This window comes from Corvus brachyrhynchos, unplaced genomic scaffold (genome assembly GCF_000691975.1).
Source record: "Corvus brachyrhynchos isolate BGI_N302 unplaced genomic scaffold, ASM69197v1 scaffold239, whole genome shotgun sequence".
In the NCBI taxonomy this organism is placed as follows: Eukaryota; Metazoa; Chordata; class Aves; order Passeriformes; family Corvidae; genus Corvus; species Corvus brachyrhynchos.
Window position 1 is genome coordinate 6,150,268 of NW_008246057.1, and position 15,974 is coordinate 6,166,241.

Below are 15,974 nucleotides of genomic sequence, written 5' to 3' on the forward strand. Positions count from 1 at the left end.
TTTCCTGTGTGTTTTCCAGATCTTTGAAAGATTTGTAAATATGCAGTCAAAAGAGATGGAAATTCTGTCTTATGTGTATTTGGTTTAGTGCATATCTAAAGGCTATACAAAACCAAAGAAACTTTAGTTTTATTAAAAAAATTAAAAAATATTAATCAATAGCAGAAACTACAAAACAAGGAAATCCCCTATAGGTTGCACCATTGGGTTATTCTTATTTCAGCATGGAACATCCTCAGAATCAAACTCAAGGAACCACAAGTGAAGAAATACGTAGAGATGATTATTTAGAAGTAGCATTTATTCTTTGACTTTTTTCTTTATGGAACTATGTATTTTTTCAACTACTAAAAACCACGCTGACTTGTTTAATTCTTTCTTTCTTTTGCTCTCATTGGCATAAACAGAGCAAAATGAATTTCTTTTATTAGCCTGACAATTCTGAATCTAACTTACTGCCTCTTTTTCAGCCTATCATCTCTATGATGGAACAAGGGGGTTGACTTTTAACAAATTCTTATTTTATTACTTCTCTTATATCTTTTGTTGTTGTTATCCACAGTGGCATAAAATAGCTGATCAAATTGTGTTGAATAACATCACAAAATTGAAAGTTAGTGGCTTTCACAGTGTGAAACCAATAAAGAGCTGCAATGTTGCTGTTCACATGACTGCACTACTACTGAGTTTTTGGGAACTTTCTTATGCATCTATTAGTATGCTCCATTTGGACCAGGAACTTGTTATTGGGTTGTGTGATATCTACAATTAAAGTTTCAGTGTGATATGTTCTAAGTGCATGATTATCTCATTTATCTTAATTGCATAAGCGTTACATTGCCAAAATCAAACATGCATTTATAAAGTCAGAATACATTCCTGAGGGCTTGTCAGAATATTCAGTAACTTATTATATCTGTTCCTTGCTAACACAGGGCATATAAAAAGCACATAAAATGGTTATTTTTTATATTGCCAGTAGGAGGGCAGTTCATACTATGCAAGGAAATCCTAAGAAATCATGGAAAATAGAGACTACACTGAAAGTTTTAAGAAGTTCTCTGTTAGAATTTCAGGGTTCCCTCTCTGACCATCCCTCTAAAGATATGATTTGATTTATAATTTTCACTGATCTTTTTATGCAGTGTATCTATTTCAGAAGAAGCTGATATAGCTATGAGGTTCTGTTCCCATTTTGAGACCAGGAAATTTGTTGCATCTTGCAATTTTTTGAAAGAGGTGGAATCTAGTAAAGCAAACAACTGGCTGTAGCAATGCTATGAATAATAGAAAACTCTTTATGTTATTTTCTTTCTTTGGCTCATAAGAAGTAGAGAAATTCAGTGGGCCATCATGGTAAACTATCTCTTTGTGTTAAATTACCCTTTTAGAAATCATTAGTTCATTGCATAGAAATAAAAAGAAAAATTGCATATCATGGGTTTTTTAGATAAAAATAAATATTTGCATTTCCTACTTGGCTCAGCAAAAAGACAAGTAACAATACATGTGGCAGTGGGAGGTGATAATCAGATACCGCTGACATTTCCTGACTGCAAACTTTGTCTGGTGCTTGTGCCAAAGATCTAAAAAAGTCTAGAAGGATGTCTCAAGGATGTATTTCTGCTGCTTTTGCCTTCTTTGCAGTTCAAAAAAGACACAAGAGGCAGCAGATTTTTTTTTTTTTTTTTAGAAATTAGACAACTTTTTACTTTGCATAAAAACCTCTAACAAAGACTTCAATTAAGGTAGGTATTAGTTTTTGTTAAACTGGGAATTGCCGTTTCTAGGGACTTGAACATTTAGGTTCAATAAATAAATATCCTTGAGCTTCTGTTGTAGTTTAAGATAGGAAATGTATATGAACATTTACCAGTGTGTCTTCTCAAGCTTGAAGATATGCAGATCCTGTGCTAATGTTATGCCTCGTATCTTTGCCAATGTGCACAGGAGTGAAATTACTGCCTTAGTTTCATTTTTGTTTTTTCTTTGTTAGTTTGCAATCTCTCTTCAAAACTGAAACCTGCAAGATTCACACATGCTACTGGCATTTCTGTGTAGTAACTGGAGTTATTTATAAAGCAAGAAGATTCAAGGGGGAAAAAGCAATGGTAAAAGTTATGTTTAAATGAAGTATTTGGAGACCTCTTACATCCTTCTCTTCTAGTGATGTGTAATGTCTGTAGAAGAAGTGGAATGTTCCCTTACTCCTGTGGAAATGAAAACATTTAGGTGAGATATGCAGAGTTAGGTGCATGTAAGGGAGATCTGAGGAACAGCGCCTTAGCTGAACTCCCTGTACTCTTCCTCTCATTCACAGCTCAAAACGGAATAGAGATTTCAGGCATAATGATTGGGGCTCTCATTTATGGAAACTTTGCTCTTAGCTTTACTCTTTATTCTTTGGTGGAGGTTGCCATTCTGCTTAGTATGTACTGACGTGTAGCTCTCTGCATGTCTTTGGAACTGTTTTAAAATACAAACCTGGATTTGGCCATCTTAATCCATAAATTTAATCCTACCCTAAATATCTGGTAAGTTTTCAGTGCTGGCAAATTAAATAAGATCTGGGAACAACATGAAGACGAGTTGGAAAAAGAAAGAACAAGACACTCTTCAGGCTTTATCACCTACAGAGAAGGCGTCAGCTAATTTATGTGAGCTACTAGGGCTTCTGTACACTTGTTGATAAAAGTGACTAAGTGGATATGTAAATTGATCAAGCCTCAGCAGAGATGACCAAAAGAGAATAGTGGGCCTAGGCTGTATGTCAGGGACCTCTCTTTGTTTTTTAAATGTGTCTGCTGGAGTACTTTCTGAGCAGACCTTTCAGTAGCCCCTGGAGGAAGGGTTTCTGTCTCTCTGCACACAAGCTTAGTGCTGTTCACACTTCTCAGCCTTTGAAGGAGTCACTAAGCCCCTAACGGCACCCCTTGTGCCTGTCAAAACTGAACCCCAGTGGAACCAGGGACTGAGGGATTTTTGAAACAAAGGAAGTGCATAAGGGTCACTAGATCTCAGACTAGTGATTCAAGCACTCTTTTGAAGAGACTGAAATCAGCTTTGGTCCCCGATCCTTCAGTGCGTATGCAATGTATCAATCATTACATAAACAAAGAGGTTGTCCAGGGATTAGTTCTGATGAGAGTTTGGAGAATTCATATCTGTGAGTAGGTGGGACACATATAGAGTTTGCATCATTGTGTATTTTCCTACTGATTAGTCATTTCAGTTAATAGAAATCTTAATATTTACATTCCAGGGTTTATACATATAGAATAGTAATATTACTCTGTTAAAACAAATACTATACATATTTTCCACAGCATGAAAATAAAACTATTTTGATAGTAACTTTCGTAGCTACTTAAATGAGAGATAAGTAGATAATTAGCTAGTCCAGAGGGTCAATATTCAAAGTTATGAAAAAGCAGCCCAAAGGAAAATTAGTACACTCCACTAAATTACAAAAAACACCTTTTGGCTAAACTAAGTGCAGCCCATTGGAATTGAAAACTCATTTGCTTTCCTGTTACTGTCATATGGCTCTTATGCAAACATGCAATTTCCTTCTGTCATCCATAGTATTCCTTTAATTTTTAATATGCTTCAAGAAACAGGTGTCTAACAGCAAGGCTAGATTTTAATTATTTATATGTACTCATGTCTTTAGCATATGCAGGTTTAACATCCACAGGTTTTTCTGTCACTTTTCATTTATACATTCTAAATTAGAATTAGTTACACATGGCAGTTCTGTACAGATGTGGTCAATGTGCCACAGTAGATTCTGCATGCTAGAACCTGGTGTTCAGGGACATGACTATATCTAGTACTTTATTATGGATGTAAGGTCCGCGTAGTTTCACCAGAAATATGAGAATTCTTGGCCATTCCTCCCCTCTCACTGTCAACTAGAGAACATTACTCCATGAAGGTTAAATGAAAAGTGTTTCTGTGCTCACAGAAATTGAATGCTTTGCTGAGAGCATGGATTCATTAAAAGCTTTCCCAAACTCATTTTGTTACATTTCGTACTGCTTGTGTGTGGTCTTGTAGAAGTTTGTTACTGATGCTGCTGTTATTCTAACTTAGGACTTCCTTTTTATTCTAAATAGGCAGTATCTTAACCCAGCAGGGCTTTTTAATTGCTATTTCCTACTGTGGGAGGCTGCAATGGCAATGTTAATGACTCAAAGCACTCGCCATGTGTGGAGGAGCTGGGATGCTTTTCTGTGGCAGGGTTTGCACCCCCAAGGGGAGGAAGTGAGTTTTGGGGTGTGTGGTTCCAAAACCTCTGATTGGCATAAGGCAGAGGGGTGAACACTCACGACCAGAGAGAGGCTCTGGGTTTTGAACCAGATAAGGGAGAAGGGTGATCAGAAGCAGACCCTCCGGCGGCGGGATAGTTAATTATAAGTGTTAAGTATTTCATCTGAGATTTTTTTTCTATTGTACCAAAAATAAATGATGACATCTTACAGTCAAAATGTTATTCTGGGCATAAGGAAACATACTTTAGCATGGTCCCAAGAATTTACTACTGCTCTATTTAAATCTTAGCTACTTAATCAAAATGACAACAAGCAGATTCAAAAATACAAGCAAAGTATTTTTAATCAGAATACTCTTTAAAATTGTTACATGGGAAATGTTGCAAATTTTGGCCTTTTTCTCAGGTGCTGTGCTCGCCTTTCCAACAACACTCTGTGGTGATCATGTCAGTTTTCCTTAGGCAGATGGGTGGTGGGAGGAGTCACGGGGAGACTTCAGGACACTCCTCTTTGCTGGGGGGATTTCTATGTCGATGTTGGTTGATCTCCTTCCTTCACAGAAGTGCAGCCTGATCCTGCTTATGTCAACACCCTTCCCATGCTGCTGCTGGCTGGCTGCTCCCAAAGGAGCGTGAACACGGCCCCGAAGCCCCCTCCCTATGCTCAGCCTTCCCATGGACTCCTGTTTCTTAGACAGCAACTAAGAAACTCTGTTTCCAGACCCTTCCCATGGAGGCTCTGGCACATTTCAGCTCAGGCAGTGGAGGCACAGGCACTTGGCCCCGAGGCAGAGCTGAAACCAGTCCAGCCCAGCTCTGGCCAAGGCAAGCCCAGGCCAGCCCTGAGACTGGAGCTCTCAGCTCAGGGAAGGGCCTGTGACACATCTAGGAACAGCAAAAATTACATTCACTGGTCTGCAGTAGGCAAAAGATAGGAGTACTTGTATCTGATTACTTATATCCAGGAACAGACACTGAAGTCAATTGTCTCCTCTTTGAAGGCTGTGTAGACTCATAGTTTTGGCTTGAGTGATTTGTCTTTGAGTTGTGAGAGTATCCCTGGAAATCAAGCAACTATGTTTCAGCATCTTTTCTTCAAACAATATGAAAATATAGAACAAAGTTTACAGGTGATTTGTTTCATAATAATCTGATCTCTTCCTGATTGTCATGTGTTGTGGTCATATTTAATTTTTACTTTTAAAAAAATACTTTTTCTTTTAATACTGTGTCCTGAGACAACAGTTATTGCTTTTGACATGAGCCTAGCAAAAAGGACAGTGACATGAATGGTAGGTCAGAAGTTGAAATTTAAGCAAAGGTGTAACAAGTTAGAATTGTGATTTACAGTAATAAGGACATCCTTTTGTGTGGAAATTTCTCAAAACTAACTTCTAATAAAAGTAATGTGAGGGGCAATTGAAAATATTCTATTTTCCCTACTGTAAAGAGACATCCCACATCTTCAGCACTTCTTTGTAATCATGACGTTATGATTCACAGCAGTGGGTGGCAAACATGTCTGTTCCTGAAAGACTCTGAGTGATGTTCCATGTCAAATTTTATGGTTTCCAACATGAGACTAACATATGAGCAAGGAACTGGGTTGTTTGGGAGAGAGATTACCTGTTGTCTAAAAAAAAGGATAACAATTACATATTAATGAACATTAGGTTTGACAAGAAAGAGACTGAGTCTACACTGAAAGGGTCAATAAGAAATTTGGTTTGAGTTTAGTAGGACTAGCATGTCACTATATCAGGAGTAAAGGAAGCCAGAACAACCCGAATTCAACTAGTTGGATATGCTGGTCGGTTGTTTGGGGTCAACTGGCTTCCAAATCTGAGTTTGATATTTTTGGAGTAATTTAGGGATCAGGACCTTGGACACTGAAAAACACAATGAAATACATTGATGAAAAAGGGGAGACTTTCAGTCATGTGAACAAAGTCAGAATATAAGTTTGGGAAGGTGTTGTACTCCTTGTCTTGTTATTGCCCAGAAGAACACATATTATGTGAAAATTAAAGAATTTAGTGTATTTTAAATCTTATCATCTAATCAAAGTGTTCTTCTTTAGTCCAGATCTATTTATTACAGAAAAAAGAGAGAAGAAAATAAGGGAAACAATACTAGTAAAGGGGAAAAAAACATGCACTTATTGTACATAGACTTCCTACTATCTACTAATTTCAATGGTGTCACATTCATTCTTCCCATACTTTTCTGTATCCTAAGCCTATTGGTGAAGCACCACTACCACGAGTACTTTGCTGAGAGAGTGTGATGTCTGTGCTGGGGTTCCTTTGTCCTCTGCCAAGAGGGCTGATACTGATATTGATGGTTTCTTCTTCCTCACTCTAGTGCTCACTTGGGACTATTACTGCATGTTCCGTGTCATGCCTTGGTTTAACTCTTCAGTCTGCAAGTTCACATTGCAATCAAATCTATTACAGTGTCTTAACACACTGGTAGGTACTGTTCTCAATGCTTATTGTTACACTAGCATCTGGTTTTGCCCAGTTTCCAGGTCTGTATTCCTTTAACTCACTATTTTTATGGGTTTTTTATGGCCATGGGATCTTAAAGGATCCACTTTCTTATTGTCTCATGCTTTCACCTCACTACACCGCATTCTATGTCCTATCGAGACCTCTGTTATCATATCATGCCTCTGTTCCTCTATGTTACACCATTACACTAGGCCTAATATTTCTGTCTTCAGAAAATGACTTGTTTACTGACTGTAAAAATTATGATTATACCACAAAATTATTCAAATACAAATCAGGCTGTAGCCACCTGAACCTTAGAAAATTTCTGTTTCCACCAATAAAAGTTACAGCAAAGCTCCAGGCAGACCAAGACAAGCCCAGTCAAAACAAGTCTGACAGGTGTCAGTCCCAATGCCGTGCAAAGGTTGTTTCAAAGACAGTGTGGCTTGTTACTAGCAGCAGAATATGGTGTTTTCTGGGCTACAGGGCTGCAGAGGTGTACAGGGATAAGGGATAAGTAAAGGATGACAAAGAGAAGTGACATTTGACAAAGATCTGTGGTTTCCATTGCAGGAATAAGCCCTTACTTGACTGCTCGTATCCAGACTTTCACCATTTTAGAGTGTTTCTTACTTGGCACAAAAACTTTGTTGTTTAAAAGGTGGTAGTAAAATATCTTCACTGAAACAAATCACTGCTGACTCTGTATTGAACTCGGTACAGTGATCATTCTGGCTGCAGTTATACATGCTTTCTGTCAGACAGCAGGGCAATTTACTACAAAATGTTCTCAATAATTTTGACAGAAAGATGTTCTCCAAATTTTTCATGTAAAACATGAGCTAGAAATTTTATAGTGGATTGGATTTCTGTAAATTTTTACAGAATAAAATAATCTCTTTAAACTAGTCTTTTCTATGGGTATTATGCATAAATTCCTGCATACAAGAAATGGTAAAAAATAAATAGTAGCTTTGGTCATTTAACTTGCTCAGTTCTAGAGTACGAACTCTTACAATGAATTACAATGGGAATTTGTGTTTTTAGTGTACCTTTTCTGTTCTTCGACAGAATATAAAGGGACCCATTGAGGTAGCTCTTAGCTAAAAGCATAAGATAAAGTTCTTGCACTGAAAAGCTTCAAGTATGACTAGGCAAATGATGTAGAAATTGGCAGAATAGGAATGTTAATAAACTCATTTTACAGCTGAGGGGAGACTCTGTTATAACTGGATGCAGGAAAATTGTCAAGCTTAAGTTCATTGTTCTTGGAGTAACAACTTGGCTTTTCCATACTGTGAGCATTTTCTGTGTCTGAGATATTTCTTTGAAGTGTGTTTGTCGTCATATATTATGGGTCTGGGACACTTGCCTGTGATTATATGATTGCTCATGAATGCTCTGCTAATGGTATTTTTCCTGAAGAAAAATATTGACTCATTTGTTTTGAACTCCTACTCCACCCACATGTGGTAGCGTAGAATTATGTAAATTTAGTAAATGAGAAAAGTAAAGTTCTACCAAGTGTAATAGCATTTATTTAAATGGGGGTATCTCTTATTTCAGTGTGTTTTCAGTGTGAGTGTTATGGAAGTGCTGTTGTAACACATGTGAAGATCTAGGTTTTATTATTTGATCCTTTAAAATTTTGTCATATAAGAAATTATAACATAACTGAAAATTGCCAGTAGATCTTTTAGCTATAATTAAGCAAACTAAGCCTTATTTCCATACATCCAATTTAGATTTACTGTGCTTATTAACAGTTAAATGTTTTCATTTTACATTTTCATAGCTGTGGTTTTATAAAAATAATTAGCTTTAAAAAAATAATATTTTTATCAAACCAAGACTGGCAAATATAAAAAGGATTTTCTGTTAGTTTTGGCCTATTCCAGCATACTTTGTGCTGGAGAAGTTTCTATTCTTTTGCTTGGTAAGAATAGAAATTCCATCTAGGTGTATTAAATCTGTCCCACCTGTTTTAAGCCATCCCTCCATTTGTTTCAAATTCCTTATGGATAGGAAAGACTGTATATTATAATTTATTTAAAGTAAAATAAAAAGGCATGGAAGAATTAAAAATGCTTTATTGCACAACCCGCTGCCCCCCCCAAACAACCCTGAGAATAACATTGTAAGGATTCACCATCATCAAAAGAATGTGGTGTTGTCCTCTTTTAGGATATCGTGTATTTTTATTTTAAAAATTATATCGATTATAGTATATTTCTATTATTACTGATTTTTTTTCTTTTCTCATAGTGGTTATGCTTGTGAAAAATTGGATACTTAACTACAAAGGATTGATTGCAGTACATTCTGGTCCAGGAGTACAGTATTATCCATACAAAGCTTAAATGAATATGCATTAAACTACTGCAGGACTAAGTCTTATGATAGCAATATTTGAAAAATCCCTAAATTCTCCTGAACAGGACTATGTGAGTGTGGAAATTTAGAGGAGCTAACAAACAGAATAAATAAATAGCAAAAAAAAAAAAAAATCTGTTCTGAAATTAATTTTGTTTTCCCATTGCTAATTTTTTCCTTAGTTTAAATTAGTGAGTAAGAATTGGTATTCTTGGGTTTTGGTATTGGTGTTCTTGATAGTCATGACTTTTGCTATCCTTGTCCTTTCATTTTCAAGGAAGAAGTAGCAAATCAATGCAAAACAGTTGAAATCACATAAGTCTTTTAAAGTTGAATTGCAGACTTTTTCAGAGCACTGACTTTCTGTAGAATACAGGATTTGTGATGTTTTGTTTAAAATTTCTAAGGATAAAATTTTGGGATATAAGTCTCCTTGATTTAACTCTTAAATACTTAAAAAGTTTACTTTTATCCTAGGAAATGTCTTTCTGATATATGGCTTTAGTGCCTAAGGGAATCAGCAGGTATGAATCACACCAGCTGATGGAGGTATGATGGAGAAGATTGAAACAGTGATTAGGGTTCTTAATTAGCAAGAATCTACAGGCTATAAATTAGTGACAGCAGAAGTAATTAAACTACTTTATTTGAATTAAGTGAAAAGCATGCCTAGTTTTAGGAGACAAACTTAATGAGAAGATTAAAAGAAAAAAAGACATTTGTATGTGAGGTGCAATACAGATGTTTCAAACACATTTGAAACAAAACATGACCAATGCATTTTTTTCTTCTGTTATTAGAAGCTTCTGTTTGTTATTCATTAAGTGATTTTCTTTTCCTGCTCTGTTTCTTTTTTTATTTGTCTACAATTTTTTTTCTTTCTTTGTTTTTTGTTTTTTTATGAGGGCAGCTCTAAAGGATTTGGAATCAGACATGAAGGAATAATGCCTCTTCCTAATGTAGTTGCTTTTCCAGTCACTTCATGGGCAAATATCTCCTGGGTTCAGAAAGGCAAAGTATTCTTTCAGGGTGTCCCTGGTCAGAGAACCCCTTGGGACTTCAGTTTTTTATGCATCTGTGTCTTTTGCACCAGTCTGCTCTGAGTGAATATGAAGCTTCTGAGCATCACATAGTTTGCAAATAGACTGTGCCCTTGATCAAAAAGCAAAATGATCTTGAGCAAAAGTTTGGTCATTAGGGATCTCTAGGAGCTTCAAAGTTTTTTAATTAATTTAAATTTGATCATTATTTAAATGTGATCATTATTCTGATTTTCTCTGTAGCTATTACAGGAAAGAGTCCTTTACTGGTGTGGTAGGCCAACAGGCATTAAAATTCACTTAGACTTTTTTTTGATTGATGTTTTATCTCAGTCTAAGCAGTTGGTGGGCAGAATAGGGTTTGGGTTTTTTTGCCTGTTTTTCTTCTGACTAGTAAACTTTCTACATTCCTCCCGCCCCTTCTTTCCTTCCTTTCTTTAGGAATATAAATAATAATTTTTAATGGACTCCCTTTTTTCCTTTCATGTATTGAATATGTACTGTAATCCTACCATCTGATCTGACTATCGGAGATGGAAAGCTATATTACCTGGATCACTTCTAAGCACATCAAAATGACCTCCCTTAGTACCATAGACAGATGCTTGCATCCAGTCTAGTTCTGATTCCTTGTTCATCATGCAGCATAATCTATTGTTCGTATATTTTATTAGTGATTTCTTCATGGATAATATCTCTTAGAGTTTGTTGAATCTGACTCTCAAGATGAGTCAGTTTTACTCCTCCTCCCTCTCCTACTCCTCCTGACATTTCTGCATCAGAAGGACTAATATTCTGAGTCATTTTTTTTTATTTTAGAGATCAAAGGGAATTCAATCTGAGGAAACCATATCCACACGCATCAAACAGGAAACTTTCAGAGTATTAGTGCAACCTATTGAACATTTTTGTGACTCCTTACTTTCTGGCTTCTGACAGCTTCCTTGGAAGTTTTTTTCCCTCCTTATCTTTTTGGTTCGAGAATCAGTAGATCTGAAAAGCAGACTGTTAAGGAGACTGTTCCCTTTGATTAATAAGTGAATATATTTGCTGTAGAGCCAAGAATGGAACATCTTGTAACTGTTGGCAGCATTACGAAAAGAATAAGTATCCTCATGGAAGGGGCAGAGCATAACGAGAGTTTTGATCGAGAGGAGAGGAGGGTCTTAGGCTTTCAAGAGTTGCTGCATTACTGTAAACAGCTATCTATTTTATTCTGGATGTTGTCCAGTGACCAGAGGAACCAAAAAAGTTCTTTTCAGGCTCATATGATTTTGAAAAAGGACTTTTTTTTGCTATTTGACTTCCTTTCTTCTTTTCTGGCAGAGCCTGCCTGACTTTGTATGTCTGATGTCAGAGAGTGGCATACTTGTTTTTTAGCTCGAGAGGTTGCCACTGCAAATCTATGAGATGACTCTTGTTTTCCTTTCTGAAGTGCTCATATCTGTACTGCTAAAGAACACCGGACTGTATCATGCAAGACATTTAGGGAAGCTGTTTCAGCCAGTTCATCACAGGATTGGCAGGGTGAATGAAAGTTCCCACTAGAACATCTCCCGTTCAGAGAAGATGAGCCATGCAGGGCAGCTCCCTATTTTAATTTCTCTAGTGGAAGTAGAGTTATAGTTGGTCAATGCTAGTCCTCCTTCTCTGCTACTACTCGTGTAAAGGAGATGCCAGGGAAATAGCTGGAGCACAGCATACACTGGCTGTCTCCCTAGATGTGTTATGACTGCATGTTATTCCTGATTGTGGCAAGTAAAAACATTTCCTTGTTTAGGCCTTGTATTCTCTAAGCCTGGGATAGAAAACACTTCCTGGCTGCATCCCATCATAGATCTGCTGCATCCAGCAGATTTTTGATGCTGTAGAAAATCTGTCAGTCTGTGTAGATCACAGATTCACAATCTGCTCCTAAGAGCCAAAGATTACCATGCATGAAGGAAGCTTTGTTATTGAGGAAACCATTTCTCCAGGGTCTACTTATATCAACAGTTTCAGCTATTTCATTTCCCCTCCCCAAGAAAAAAAAAAGAAATAAACATACAAGGACACAATTATTTTTGCTCAAAATCAACCTTGAATTTAGTAGATTATTTAGGTTCTGACTACAAAATTTGTCCCTTAAACACAGTATTTTCTTGTGAGTCACAGACTTCAGTGGAGTGTTTATAAAGCACAATCTTGGTACTCAAAGTCAGTAGTAGAACACATTTGTTGGACCAAGGTCCCCCTGATCAGGGGGGATCTAGAGCTTGTATACAAATTTCAGTGAATACAAAGGAATTTCATTAATTTTCTGTTTTTCTTACTGGTTTGAAAAACAGTAAGTACAATCTAAAGTGAAGTTCTCTAGAGTATTTAGAGATGTCCAAACTGATTCTGTGTGTTAGAAGGGAGTGCACATAATATAATCTGCATGAATATATGTGTATATGTGTGTCTATTTATATATCTTTCAGGATCTGGGCAAACTAATTTGGCATGGATCCTGTTATTTTAATTACTGGATGTTGTGATAAGGTTCCTTTCTATATTGGTGGATGGAATGATGCTCAGTGTGCCACTGGATGATTTGAAGTGAGATTTTGCACAGTAATTCCTGACAAGATTTCTCCCCATCTAATAAACAGAATATTTGGGAAGGGGAAACTTTAATAACTCTTGGGGAAAAAAAATTGAAACATCCATGGAACAGAAACTTTTAATAAGATGTTAGAATTCCAGAAAGAGGATGTTTTTGCTTTTCTTTTGAAACAGACACACAATCATTGAAAAATCACATCTATATAAACCCCAAAATTATTATTATGATATACTATAAAGCCATCAATCAGTCATATAATTATAAGGTATAGGATTAATAAATATATATACACACAGAGTAATGTATAAAAATCATATCTATATACCTGTATTTTTATACATATATAAACATAAGGAATATTTCTACATTTTTCTTTAGTCATCTTCTTACTGAAAAGTTTCTTGAATTTTGTTTTCTAAGCTTTATCCATTCTGAAAACCTTTCAATGTTAGGATACATCTCAAATATTAATTCTTCTTGATGTGTAATGATATATAGCATAAGAAAAGATTACTTGAGTTTTTCTATTATTATGTGACTGATTGGATGCAGAGCACATGGAGGAACATTAATATATAACATGAGCTACATTATTGGTCTCATAATCTGAGTCAGAAAAGAAGTGACTTTTCCCAGATCAGGACTTTAAGCATGTGCCAACTTTATTAAAATTGTGACACTGTCATGAATTTTGCCCCATGAACAGTAACATTTCACTGACAAGGAATTGCCTGATCTGATTACTCCAAGCACTTCTGGAGTCTGTTTCCACTGGGCCACAAGGGCTCTGGCTTTGACTCCTGCTCCTCAGCTGCTGCAGACCTGTCCCTTCCAGGCTGGAAGCTGCATCTCCGCAGCTGCTGGGCTGGGGCTGGAGCTGGAACTGGGCCTTTTGGGGGCAGCCAGGACTGCTGTGATGCTGCCAGAGCTGCACGCTGTCCTCTTGCTGCTAGGAAGGGCGTAGATTCTTGGAGGACGTGACTTCTGCTTCCTCACAAGGAACAAAGATCCAGTTTCTGCATTGACAGGAACACAGTGTCTTCAATTGGGGTGGGTATTTTGTTTCTTACCTGGTGCAGAATTTCTGTGTCCTTTGGCAGATAGAGATAGCAAAGACAAGGGATCTGCTCCCCTAAGTGGCTGAACACCGTTGTGTTTCCTGGCTGACTGGCTTTGAGGAGGGGAGAAAAGAGGAAGGAAAGCTTCTAGTGTTTGAGTTCATGCTGAAATACTTAATTTTTAGGTAGACAGGTGATGGTTCCTGCTGTGTATAAAATAATGTCCAACCCTGATAAAACATGTTATTAATTTCAGTTGAAAATGCCTTAGCTTCACCAAAAGATTGAAAGGAAAATTGAGAGCTGACTAATATATGTTTTCTGCAAACATTCTCATTTTGTTCATCATCTTCTGTAAACAGATCTTTTGATCTGATTTTATCATCAAATTTTATAATGCATTTTATTAATCTTACATTTTTCCTTTCATATGTCTAGCTATATAGGGTGTCTAAACATTGCTGTGTAACAAAATAAAAAAAATTGAGAAAAACACCCACTAGCTATAATAATAATAATGATAGTAATGGTAGTAATGATAGTAATAATAGTAATAATAATAATAATAATAATAATAATAATAAATCCCTCATATCTGCTCAGGGAGTTGACTACACTTGTGAAAATTTAGACTTATCTTTATAGCAAATGATAGCTATGAAATGCTTTGGCCTATTATCTTCTGTGGGCTTACAATGTCATTAGTTTAATATTTATTATGCTTCATTAACCATATACAAGTTGCTAAATGATTTAACTTTCATAAATGGAAGCTATCTTTGTATAATTCTAATAATTAGAATATTTTACTTAGAACTTTGCTCTGTCTCAAAGTCAGTGAGAAGAAATTGCCTGTTAATGACAAAACCTGCTACTATTAGAGAGATATTTAGCATAGTTTAGTATTTGTCTTGGAGCCCAAGCAGATGTTGAAGGAAGTGAAAATAATAAGATTTTATATTCCTTTTTAAATACTAATGCTGCTCATTTTGGGTAAACTAAGCAAATTCTTATATTTCAAACCTATTTTTTCAGCAATCTTGTTTCCTTGAGTTAGGAGTTGCAGTCTTCTGGTAACAGTTCAGGTGGAAAACACGCACGTTACAATAAACAAAGCACAAGCTCTGATGTTTAAAATAGACTGTTACAGACATGCTTTGCTTTTAAATGGGTTTATGCACCTGTTGTATTTGTCATGAAATATTGGGATTTCTCTACATGGAGAAAGTCATATTTGAATGGAATGATCTCTGGGTGAAGTATCAGTGACTTTAATCATGACTGAAAACAGGACTATTCTTGGCTCTCTTACGCATAGTTTCTATTAGCTAACTTTCACCAGACAACACATGGTGAGCAGCCTGACGTGTCTTCTTAATAAGTACAGCAAATAGCTGTGAGAATACAGAAGCTTTCAGTCTGCAGTCACAGCTAGGTCTCTTTTCTTGGAGAGCAGATCAAGAGCTGTTTGGAATAATCACAGTTGTTAGTGAAGCTGTTAAGGAATGCCCATCACCTCAAGTCAGATGTCAGTAAGGAGTTTCTGTGTATCAAAGGATTACTCAATATCAGTTATAACTGAGGAATATATTTTAGTTTGTTTTAAAATTTCACCTGTTAAAAATGACTAATGTGTGATAAAAACTAACATAAAATAAAAAGAAAATGGCTAGCTAAGCCTTAGTTTTCAAGCTGAATATATAATGCAGAAAAACATAGAAATCATTAATATGACAAAATGAGTTTTATGGTGGTTTCAGTAATTCAGAAGAATAATAACATATGGAGAAACTTACCTTTTAGAAATGATGGATTTTTGATTTACTATTTCTCTATAAAGCATTGTTTATTTCTGCTAGCCTCCAGCTGAGTTATAGACCAAGGAAGATAAGCACCAAGGACTGCAATTGTACAAAATGTCCTTGCTGAGATACTGTTTCATCTCTTTTAGATCAGGCTGTATAATACTTGGGCTCAAATAACCTTTAAAGTGCTTCTACTCTGAAATCAACAATGGTAAAGTCAGTGCTTTCTCATGTTTTATGTCATTTCTGCTCATTACTGAACTATACTGAGATACATTTTAAATGTGTGGGTTTGGAACTCTACACATCTAATTCATATGCTTTCTTTTCTCCCTCTGCCCCC

At 36.2% G+C, this 15,974-nt stretch overlaps 1 protein-coding gene across 13 annotated transcripts in view; it reads left to right on the top strand.

Annotated features, from left to right (window-relative positions):
• The window catches only part of FAM19A5 (family with sequence similarity 19 member A5, C-C motif chemokine like), a 524,445-nt gene that overhangs the window by 145,071 nt on the left and 363,400 nt on the right, over nucleotides 1-15,974 (top strand). The window lies entirely within an intron of this gene.